Genomic DNA, 12,710 nt, shown 5'->3' on the forward strand with positions numbered 1-12,710 from the left:
GACATAGCTACCATGTCTTAATTTTTTTGTTTATAAATGCCATTCATCAGGTATGAACAGGTACAGTATAAGAAGTAGTTTCAACTATGCTTCATGAATCCACAACAATTTCTGACAAGCATTAATCTACAGATGAATATAAGACAATAATGTTTCATCTTTTCATTCTTTAGGGCATCATTAACACTTAATTTAAGAATTCCGACACTTGCGTTGTTGAAGCACTTAAAATTCATGAACATTCAACACTCTTTTGTCAAACCAGAAACCGAAAATTACTTTAACACAAAAAAACACAATGCCATTACTTATCAAGTTTGGAGCTACTCAGAAGTTCGTCAACAAATACCAATAGAATGCATAATGCTTTGGATATATTTAAAACATTGTATTGAATCATCTTGAGTCCTTCACTTTCAAGCCAGGGAGAGAACATAAGGCCCTCCGGGGAATCATGCAGTCATTTAAAAAAGGTAAGTTTGCTGACAGCTTACAGCCTATTAACCCATTAAGACTGGGAACGCATCTGTGTGTCATTTTTAGATGTCTTTGGCTATTCAAAAATAGCAAATATACAAGCTCATAGCACGGCACCGAGTGCCGCGCTATGAGCTTGTAGATCTGCATTTTTTTTTATCGTGAAAATTCGTGGCAAAATATTGGAATATATATTTTCTAAAGCGAACATTTGTAAAATATTTTGTTCCAGGAACCCCCAGAAGCAAAGATTTGAGTTACAAATGTCTTTAAAAATAAAATAAAAAATAGCAGATCTACAAGCTCATAGCGCGGCACTCGGTGCCGCGCTATGAGCTTGTATATTTGCTTTTCTTTAATAGCCCAACGAAATCTAAAAATGACACACAGATGCGTTCCCGGTCTGAAAGAGTTAAAGAACTCTGCACTTTTGTGGATCTTCAGTGACAAAGCATTGAGGCTAAAAAAACGAATTCCCTGTCCATTAGCTGAATTGAAGTGCATTATAAAGAAACACATGCCTGAAGATGTTTGCAGCCTTCAGTACTTTTAATAATGCAATAACCCCAATGCTCAGATCTGCAACTCCCTTGCTCATCTGCCGGCATTGCTCACTCGAACCACTTCAACTGATCCAGAATGCTGCAGCATGTCTGGTCTTCAACCCCCGCTAAATGTTCATGTCTCTCCCCTTTCTGCGTTCCAGTCACTGATGACCTAGAAGTCAATCAAGGGCATGAGACCTCTTTACCTTCAGGACACAGTTACAGACTCTACCTCACCCGCTAGCACTCCTCATTCCTTGCATCCCTTGTTGTCTATTATCCCATTAAGATCTGAGGCGATTCTTAAACATATTTTCTAAATCCTAACAGTTTTTGGAAAATAAAATCAAGATTTTTCAAAAAATAGCAGATCTACAAGCTCATAGCGCGGCACTCGGTGCCGCGCTATGAGCTTGTATATCTGCTATTTTTGAATAGCCAAAGAAATATAAAGTGACACAGATGCGTTCCAGGTCTTAATGGGTTATTTGATAGATTATACTATGCAGATGAACGTATGTAGGGTTATATGTTTATCACATATTTAGATAAACATATACTGATTGCTGGTCCACAAATGTAAGTATGTTATTTAGATGTTGTTTAGACAGATGCAATTGAGGTTTGATGTTTACCTCGTATGCCAATTACTTTGTAGCACTTATTTCTTTGCAGTGACCATTTACCCTATAATTAACTGAGTAGGATTCATGGCATGACACTTACTCCGTCGTACACTTTGTAAGTTGTCCTGGATAAGATGGCTTATGCTAAATGACAAAATTGTAACCCGCTATTGTTAAATCTTCAATTAAAACAAAAATGTGGGGTATTAGAATGACAAAACATTGTGAGCAAGACTAACTAAAAGATTGTTTTCCCTGTAATTCCTAATTCATAAATTCCTAATTCATAAACATGAATTGTAAATAGGTGTTCAAACACGTTAGTAATGATATTACAAATGAGGTTTTTATTTAAAGTAGAAACGTGGAGGTGTCTTTTTAATTTTATTCAAATATACAATGCCCACCAAATCGGATTTGGTGGAAAACAGCACTGAGAAGCCATTTCAATTATCTATTTTATTCAACAGTTGTAGGTCATCCATGCATGGGAGTACATATATCTTCCTCCTTTAAAGCAGGACACGTTTGTGAAAGATATTTATATATTACATTAGTTTGACTGAATTAGATAAAACTTCACTTCGCTGTCCTGTAGGACTGATGTGGTCGGTGGAGGATTTGATTTCAACTCCCATAAGGATAAATGATATTTTTAACAGCTTGTGGAGCAAGCAGGTCTATATTCAGTCGCTGCACTAGTAGTGCCTTTTTCATGACTTTCTCCTCATTGGCTGTTCTTTAAGCCAATGGGGAGTCTGCAAAGCCTTCCCATACTCTGAATGGTCCCAGAATTCGATGCGTCGTTACCATAGAGTTAAAAAATAATAGAGAGGGCACCGGAAATCCCCGCCCATGCACTTGCATTGAGTTGCTCAGCCAGCACATAGTCCTAAATCAGCCCTTCTTCCGGGTTGTGAAATGTGATGGGCGGGGCCTATTTGGAGCTTCTCCGACACGTTTTGCGTCGCAGAGGCGACACGTTTTGCCTCACCTACATGCGCAACCCTGCAAGCTTGTGCGCAAGCTCGTGAGTCGAGGCCATTGGTCGAAACCGTTTTCGCTCGTTCGTGACAGTGGCCCCAGGCCGTTTTAAGCTGCAGTACGGCCAGCATGCCCAATGCGCTTCAATGCAGCCGCTGGGTTCTGGGGGCTTGGTCGTTACTGACTGAGTGACTGAATCAGTCAGTCGTTCACCCAAACGTCCTCTCAGGCTATGGTATCACAACTGCCGGTGCTACATAAAGAGGTAAATGTGCATCAGTTGGTTCAATAATCTAAAAGTGTTTTATTTGATGGATGAATGGCCCAAACAACACAATTTACAGAGAGCTGAATATGTCATTTAATCCTGCAGTTTTTATTAGAAGCCTAGTAAGCTATTTTTGTTTATGTTTACAGTTAGATTTGCTGTTTTTTGTGCCTGTAAGGGTGCATTAATACATCCACTAGTGAGCTTTAGATGTGAACGGCATCTTAATTTAACTCTTGAGTTTAATATAAATTATATATATTATTTGTAATGTTTAGTAAGATGCAAGAGTCATGACAGTACTTTTCAAGGGTTTTAGCTTGGCACAAGCTGGTAGAATATTATTGTCATTCTTGTTAATTGAAATGGTGTGTACAGGCTGAACACAAGTCATGAGTCTGAGCTCACTAAACTGTCAGTTATTTACCAATAACTAGGGATATCACGATCATTTTACTTGACGATTAATTGTCACTTAAATAATTGCGATTAATGATTTAATTGTGTTTTCGGCTTTGAATATTGGAACATTGATAAAATTGTAATTTATTTTTGGCTTTTGGGCTTTGTAAACATAAAGATATTTAATTACTTCATTTTTTTTTAATTGCAGAAACAAGCTCACAAAGTATCACGGCACGTTGTGAGCTAGTAGATCTGCTATTTCTGTTATTTTTTGAAAAAGATAAACATTTTATGAAAATGTTTCTACATCGAAACAATGACAATTATGCAAAATAATTGTGATTAGGCAATTAGCTAATAATTGTGACAGGCCTCATAACATGGTTATTATTATTTCAAACCATGACACATTCAATTAAAGATGTTCTGCAATTCCTCACTGTTCTTAGCACTTTCCACTGAGATCCAAATGCGGATGAACACTTCCTCTTCTGAGACCAATCAGTGATTTTGACACAGTGCCATGGAGGACCCACAGTGCATGTTTTATCCGTCTCTGGTGTAACAATTCATTGCAGAATAACAGACAACTGAACAATATTTGAGCAGAGCAGTTTTGCTTGATGATTCTTAAATGTCTCATTTTCTGCTGCTATATTGTCTATGCTTTCATAGACATTATAGAGCTTTCATACAGTATACTGTGCAACATAACAGCAAAAAAAAGAATATGTCATCATATCCGTGTTATCTACACTAGAGAGGAGTAATCATATAAAGCATAATATCTATTTGCCAGTGTTGTTCCAGTTGATATACAATTAATCTAGTCAAGCATTATGCATTATTCTTGATTGAAATAAGTGAAGCATGGCATATAAATCACTTTGTGTACTATTAAAGTGGAATCAGTGACACACAGCTTCCACATCCATAACGACATTCAGAAAGAATCTAACAGAACTGTTTACTTTGAAAACCCAGCAGAGTGAAGCAAAAAAAAAAAACAGAAGAAAAGAAAAAGGCTGCGGTGCTAAAGATCTGACACCAAGCATTTGTTTTTATTTGCTGCTCTTTGCCCCATATGTCTGCACAATGCCTTAGTGAGGGCAACCTAATCGGCACGCTCCTGAGATCTAAGCCACGAAAAAAGCATTTCTCCTCGTTGAAAAGACTCCGCCGAATCATTTCCGTCTGGGAGAGAAGAAAAACAAAACAAAACCTGTTGCCTATCAATGTGGAAGCTAGAGCATCCTCAACGATTACATTCTTTGTTTCTTGACAGACCTGAGGCCGATGACACTTGGTCAAAGCAGTCTACCATATTGCAACAGTTCCTCCTTTGCAAAGTCAAAATTCACAGAATTCTTCAATTACTTTACAGTAGATACGGTATATTTAAGGTTTACTGTACATTCCTTATAATTACTAGCAATCCAGGAGCAAAGTTTAAAATCTATTTTGCATAAATATGCATGCTGCTAAATAAATCTGTGATTTCAAGATTTATTTTGGCAACTGTCTGTTCAGGGCCAGTTCTACCGCATACACCCATAATGAGCACTACCAGCACAACAAGTTGTTTCAATAGCTTCTTGAAATTAATAAGGTCTGTTAACGGAACTGAAACATCGCTGCTTTAACCCTGGCATCGCTATTTTGGGCAAAAAAAAAACTAAAAACTAAAACAGCGCAAACACGTTGTGAGCTTTTAGATGGGCTATTTTTGCCATTTGTCATAGAGGGTATCATACAGGGTTTAAAGGGATAGTTCACCCCCCAAAAAACATATTTTCTATCAATTACACACCCCACGAAGCCTTGCATTCATGGAGATTTTTTTTTTGTCGCATTCCTAAGCCAATAATTTGATGACTTTGATGATTGGAGACTACTGGAGACTCCACCGATCATAAAGTTATTGGCTTAGGAATGCGACAAAAACTAAAAAATCTCCATGAATTCAAGGCTCCATGGGGTGAGTAATCGATAGAAAATATCTCATTTTGGGGGAGAACTATCCCTTTAAGTGGTTAGGTAAATCATACAACAAAATTAGTCAGCTCAACTCTTGGAAAGTGTTACATCTTTCTGACAGCAAGGAAGCCAGGGGGGTGGCTCATTCCGACGGCCGTTCATTCCGAAGTCCCCAATAGTCAATTTAAAAACAATAGTTTAGTGTGAGGTTGGGGTTACGTTGGAAGTCGAGAGCGGCCTGCTCACTCCTCATGCATTGAAGGAAGCATGAGCTCAGTTCGGGGCTCTCCCCAGGCTGGCAGAGGGAGAGTAGCGCCCAGGATTACAAGCTTAGGCAATTGGCACTGGGTGAAAAAATGGGTTACAAAAATTGAGGGATAAAAAAACATTTATAAACAAAAAAACAAAAAAAAGGAAGTCAAGTACTTGGGAATTTTATTTTGTTTGTGTTCATTATTTTTGCTTTTTACTCCTTTTTCTCCCTAATTTAGTCATTGTGCCAATTAATTCCTCCCCACACACATTCATGTGCGTTGTCACTGCTGCTGTATCCTACTGGTTCACCAGCTAGTGAAGAGCCCCAACCGGGAGGACGTAGCACCTCCATCCTAACACTCCCTGACAGGTGCCACCCCAACCCGAACGCATGCCAAATTGTGTTCGTACAAACACTCGCTCAGCAAGCCGGATGCATCGCAGTGGATTCGAACCCCTAGACTCCGCAGTGGTGGGTACTGGGTAGATCTACTTTAGCACTGTCTGTGCCACCCGAGCGCCCGAGTACTTGGGAATAACAGGCCATCGGACTAATGACACGGCGGCACCGGCAGCAACAATGCTGAGAGCAGAACATCATTATCATGCCGGTTACATTCTAACTTTCCTCACGCAGGTCCAAAGATATCATATATTTTCCTTTAGCATGATTTCCTGCAGGGACATTAAATAAAAATGACCTTGATGACACATTTTCTCAATGCGACCACAGACAGGAAACCATGCAATTAAATTTTCATGGCATGTCTCTCGTCTAAAGGCAAGTATCCTCGGATCTTTTTAATGTCACTCCTGTGCTTCATCACTTCTGACAGGCAGTTGGCCCTCCAGCACGCCAACCATTAAAGGTCTGTTTTCCTGCAAGGTTGCATTTGCCTAGGCACTCTCCAGATCATCAGGGAAGCATCACATATTCTTCATTAACATGCTAGTCGGGCAAACTGTCCTCTAATGCTGCCACAGCGATTATCATTCACATTTGTGTACTGTACACAGTGAGGTGACGTGACATCATAACGGACATCAGTCACTGTGGTTCTGCAGTCCTCTGAGTAGGCAGGCTTTATCTTTATCATAGACTCCCTGGTGTGCAATGCCCTAGTAGTCACTACAGAGTAGTCTCTCTTTCTCCTTCTATCTCCTTCTTTACACTTGTGTGCAAGCAAGCTCACACACACACACACGCACACACACACACATGCACGCATAACTGCATACGCACGCATGCACGCAAGCACACACACACTCACGTCACACACGCAGTCAGATACATATAGTACACAAGAAGAAACACCGCCCAGAAAAATGGCAGCTATGATTAAACTATACTGTGCAACAGCCTTGGCCTCTGCCTGAAAGAATTATTCTCATCATTCTGATCTTTTCTTGATTTATTGATTAGGTGATCGGGTACTTGCATGCAGTACTGTGATCAAAATGTGTAAAAGCCAGAGAACCAAAACTATTCTTTGAGCCACGCATTCAGGTTTTTTGACCAAAAAGCACCATTGTTTGGCCCGTATTCGGGACAGCTGGCGGTTTCGCGGGCCGAACAAAGGCATCGCCTTCCCCTATTCGCTCATACTAGGACATGACGTATATGTGTAGGCAGAAGAATAATGTATGATTCCAACATGACACCAAAGCTGATCCACAAACAAGGTATTGATGAATAATTGGTGGATTCAAGTGATTGCTAAAACTTTTACATCAAGTTGCACATTGCTTTGTGCTCAGTTAGGAGATATTTTGCTCTATATTATTAGGGGAGACATTTGATGCCCTCTTGAACCCCAGCATCCCTATTCTGGAGGGAATGTTTGCTTATAGTTACTGTACATGGTTGCTAGTGAACCCTGGCTGCCAAACTTTACAGCTTGAAGATCGAACACAGTAACGTTAATTTAACTCTCTTTAATAACACAGATTTAATATTGCGCGGGATGAAGAGATATTCTCCATCCTACTGCAAATAAACAAGGGATGATAATGACAAGAATATAATATAAGGCCAGCAGATACAGCACTCAGAATGCATGTGAACTTCCAAAATTACTAAATATTTGACTTTAATCATGGCCAGCATTTGATTTAAATGACCAGCAAATTGGGCAGAGACCAGCTATGTAGGCCAACCAGGATGCTGAATATGAGGAAATCACTCGACTGATCCCATAAGACCAAAATCTAAAAAATCAGGCAGATGATACAAATCATTTACTACAGTATGCATGTTAAAGCAGCTAAGCTTATGACATCTGTTACCCAGCAACTCACATGACACTGCAGGCAACAAGAACAAAGTTACCATCTGACAGTTTAGCCAAACCAGATGCAACAGACACAATTGATTGCATTATGAATGGCCTTAATTTGATTGATTAATTGATATATTACTATATTAACAGTTTGCAAAAACTACAGTGGTACGATCAAACATTGATGCTAAACCCATGAGGATAACATCATCGTGGTCATTGTTGTCCTATGTATTCAATTGACAGCAACAAAACAGCCTATAGATTAGGTTTAATACAAACGAGCTACATGTGTCAAAAGGGTTGTTGTAAAGGCTGGTGAGAAATAGAATGTTAAAAAATAATAGCGAGGGAGATCAAGTATTTCTTGCTTTAATAGATTACACGGATGGAATGGCCACGGTAGGTGGTCAACGGAATAAATCATCAAATCCACTGGGATTATCATGGGGAGAGTAGACAGCACTGCATGGGGATTAACATGTGTAGTGATGGGACAGGCATATCCTAATACTCCACACAAACTCAGATTACTTTCCCTGCACTGACTGAGTGACATTTCCTGAACCAAATCAACACACAGGCAAATCAGCAGTGGTGGAAAGTAAGTACATGCAGCCTACTCAAGTACTGTACTTGAGTACAATTTTGAAGTATTTGGAGTATTTCCAATTTCCAATACATCTCAGATAGGCTACTACATCTCAGAGGAAAATATTGCACTTTTTACTCCATTACAATTATTCGATCATTTGAGTTACTTTGTGGATTTTGATTATGGCATTAACCACTTCAGCCCTGTTTAAACTTAAGGCTATTTAAGAGCCAATCTACAAGCTCACAGTGAGCTTATAGATCTGCTACTTTCAAAAGCTTTGAAGGCTACACATTTTATACATTTTAAAACATTCTGCATAATGACTACTTTTACTTTTGGTACTTTAAGTATATTTTGATGCCAATACTTTTGTACTTTTTACTCAAGTACATTTTGAATTCCGGACTTTTACTAGAGTATTTCTACATTGCAGTATCGATAATTTTACTTAAGTAAAACATATTTGCACTTTTCCCACCACCACCACTGCAAATCAGATCAGCAGAATTCCAGGCTCGTACAGACAGTGAACTAAATAGCGTGTCGATGCCTGCCATCCCGTTTCAAACCCCCATGGAGCAGCAGCCTGTTTAATCCAATTTAAGCGTTTTAAAAAGTTACAAGGTGCAGCAGCGCATCAACGCCATGGACATAGTAGATACAGTAGACGTTCAAATTCAATATAGATAGAATGATTCACAAAGAGCGTACTGGTATATCTGCCCATAAAAAGGAAAGTGGTGGTAGCCTAATTAATTTAATTCATGTACATAGGCTAAATTAATAATAATAATAATACATAATAATAATAATGTATCGCTCCTCACCCGCAATTAGTCCTCCGGGGAATTTATTTCCTCAGATAAATCCGTAATTTGACACTAAACGAAATTCTGTACACAGACATCACTGTTGAGTCGTCGGTCGCGATGCTGTCGGAGAAATATCCGTCTGTGTCTCTCTCTCTCTCTGTGTCTCTCTCTCTGTGTCTCTCTCTCCCTGCACAGCACAGCACTGCTCGAGTGCAGCTCGCAGGTGGGCTATTGTACTGTTCTGTTCTCCAAAAGAATATAGAGACTATATGTGCTACATTCACACGCTGGTTTATCCTACTACCTCCATCTCTGTTACACACTGTTAGAAGTAGGGTGCAGCAGCAGTATCGCAGGTTGCATACTGTGTGAGCTGAGGCTCGTATACTTACTGTATGTATGATAACAGTGATGCGTCAGTCTCTCTCTCTCCTCCCCTGCCCCCTGTATAGGAGCAGCGCGCCGTACACGTACAGCCTATACCCGCTACACGCACGACCAGGAGTCTGCCTGTCTCTCCACGGCGAGCCACTCACCGCGCCGACTGTTCACGCGGAACAAAACCCCCTTCTGGGCTTGTCCAAGAAGCAATTGCGGGATGTGTTTGACAATTATTTCAGCTAACACAACGACGTATGATATCATTATATCGTACAGCACTTCACAAAACTAATCTGAGAGTGATTTAAACAAATGTTTGTTTAAGCCCACTCCTCTTTTCTCTCACGTCGATTTGGCGCGCGTTCACTGTCTGCATGGACTCGTTCAGTGATTGCTCTTACTGCGATGTGACGACATGTGAACCTGGGTTCCCACTCACAGCCAGTGTCAATTTTGACAGCAAATTTAATTTAGTTTTAGACATATTGTAGTCATCTGGAATGTTTTAGTTTTAGTCTAGTTTTAGTCGACTAGATATCCTAAGATCTTTATTCTTTAGTCGACTAAATCTACAGTTGATTTTGTCGACAAAAATGTATTTAGGCAGGCCTTGATCGCTTAATGGCGTCATAATGCCTGATTTTACACTTGGTTGCATACTGAAATAGGTGATCTACAAGCTCACAAGTGTTGTGTCACACAACACTTGTGAGCTTGTAGATCACCTATTTCAGGGCGCAACACCCTAGCTAGCACAACCAAACATAAAATGATTTGTCTTAGTTCTACTGGATCTCTTCTCCACTAGTCCCCCCCTAACATTTTCAAATTTTTATTTGTTGACGAAATTGTCAATATATTTAGTCTCAGCTTTAGTCATCCTAGCTTAGTTTTTATTTCGTTTTCGTCAGTGAAAAAAGGTAGTTGATGTTGAACATTTTTCGTCATAGTTTTAATTGACGAAATTAACACTGCTCACAGCCTATCACTTTGACAGTTCCATACCCAGTTGGGGTGGGGACTGGGGAACATAACATTTATATATGCTAGACGAGCCTATACTGTCCAAGTCGAGATAATAACAACCCAACCAGATGTATTTTGCATGATTCACGTGCATGATTTGTCTAGTATTGAAAGTTTTATGTCCACCATCATTCATCTATTGCTTTGTTTTTGTTTTGTTCAATGTAGATCCCGTTAATTAAGCAGAATTGGCTGATGGGATCAATATTTACCATTGACCTGCCTGTGGCCCGTTTAAGGGATGCAGAGGGCAAGAGGTTTGTTGGGTAGGCCTATACCTTCTAACCCTGTAGCCACATCTTAATCAATGAGCTGATACTACCAACACACATGACTCCCAAAGGCATAAGAAATACCAGCCGACAGGGTTGCATTGCCGCAGGCAGGCAGGCAGGCAGGCAGGCAGGCAGGCAGGCAGGCAGACAGACAGACAGACAGACAGACAGACAGACAGACAGACAGACAGACAGAGTGTGTGTGTGTGTGTGTGTGTGTGTGTGTGTGTGTGTGTGTGTGTGTGTGTGTGTGTGTGTGTGTGTGTGTGTGTGTGTGTGTGTGTGTGTGCGCGCGCGCGTGCGTGCGATGTGGTTAGACCACATAGATTTACATAAAATACACAAAGTCAAACCACAACATCAAAGGATCAGTGGCTCATCTATCTAAAAGACAGTCTCAGTGAAGTCCTGATTAAAATGCAGCAAAGCAATAAATGATAATAAGCAGTATTTGTAAAGGTGGGTCTTATGTCACCCTCCGGTGGTTGATCATCTGGCCATCATTAAGCATCTTTTTACAATATTTACATAATGGTAAATCCATTCAGTGCAGAAATACATGTTTCACTGTACATGTATCTCAGTAGATCTGAAAATATAGGCAATCTTAAACACTCTGTGAAAAAGACCTCAAAGACCACCATTTAAGCCCTATTATAAAAATAGCCCATCTACAAACTCACAATGCGGCAAATCAAAGTGATGAGCTTGTAGATCAGCAAGCCAGCTTTTGAAAATTAAAGAATATTTCTTACATTTTCTGACAATAGGCTATAAAAAGCAAGTCTTTTGCACACCTACAAAGGCGTCAGGTGCGTAGGAGAAGACCAAACGAGGGCCCCAACGTTCTGAAAGAAAAAACTCCCGCACACTGTCTTCAAATGCAATTAAAACGTTTTAATGGGAATAACGTTTCTGTCTGATAGACCTTCATCAGGTTATCTTTTAGGTGGCTGACAATAGGATAAAAAAAAGAAAATAAATGATTTGCCTGTGTTGAGCCTTTAGTTTTGGTAGATTTGCACCCCCTCTGGCCGTACTCATATTTTGTCATTATTCTACTTTTATTTTGACAAGTAGCATTTGACATGATCATATTGGCACACCTAATTCTAATACCCATAATGCTAAGATTCATAATCTATTAGCTGCACCTGTGTTACTTGTGAGCTAAGGAAAAATAAGTCAGTTTTCTTAGTTTGGTGAATGCAGCTACAAACACAGTAACTTTGCCAATATTGCTTATTGTCTATCATTGTTGTTATTTTGCTTTATTAGGCCTATATAACTAAAATGTATCTTTGAAGTGTGTGCATAGGCTCTAGCTCTGTATCGTTTTACTTTGACATAGTGCCTGTAACTTGTGGACTAGAGCTGCTATACTGTAAAACATTCAGCATTTCTGTACAACAATAATTCATAGTAGCTATGGAAATTCATTTCATAGCATTTCATTTTTAATAAAGGAGCTTGGAGGCTAAATCCTGACTCCGACTGTCTATGTGAGTGGAGTTTGGCTTACTACTAAATTTTGTATCAGCACACACACAAGAGCAGTACAGCCTGTAATGACATGGGTTAAAGCCATGTCTGTACAGAGCCATCAATATGGCTGTTGTCAAGCATTCTATAGCTTAATGTAGCATACTGTACTGTACATGGTTTAGATCAAGGGTGGACAACTTTGATGACGGAGAGGGCCACTATATTTCCACACTCACTCCAGAGGGCCACATTGCATACTGTCGGGCAGACACCTTCGCCATTCTATGTCACACAAATGTAGCAAAAATAGCCGATCT

Source organism: Gymnoscopelus microlampas (assembly GCF_963454915.1).
Source record: "Gymnoscopelus microlampas genome assembly, chromosome: 7".
NCBI classification, from domain to species: Eukaryota; Metazoa; Chordata; class Actinopteri; order Myctophiformes; family Myctophidae; genus Gymnoscopelus; species Gymnoscopelus microlampas.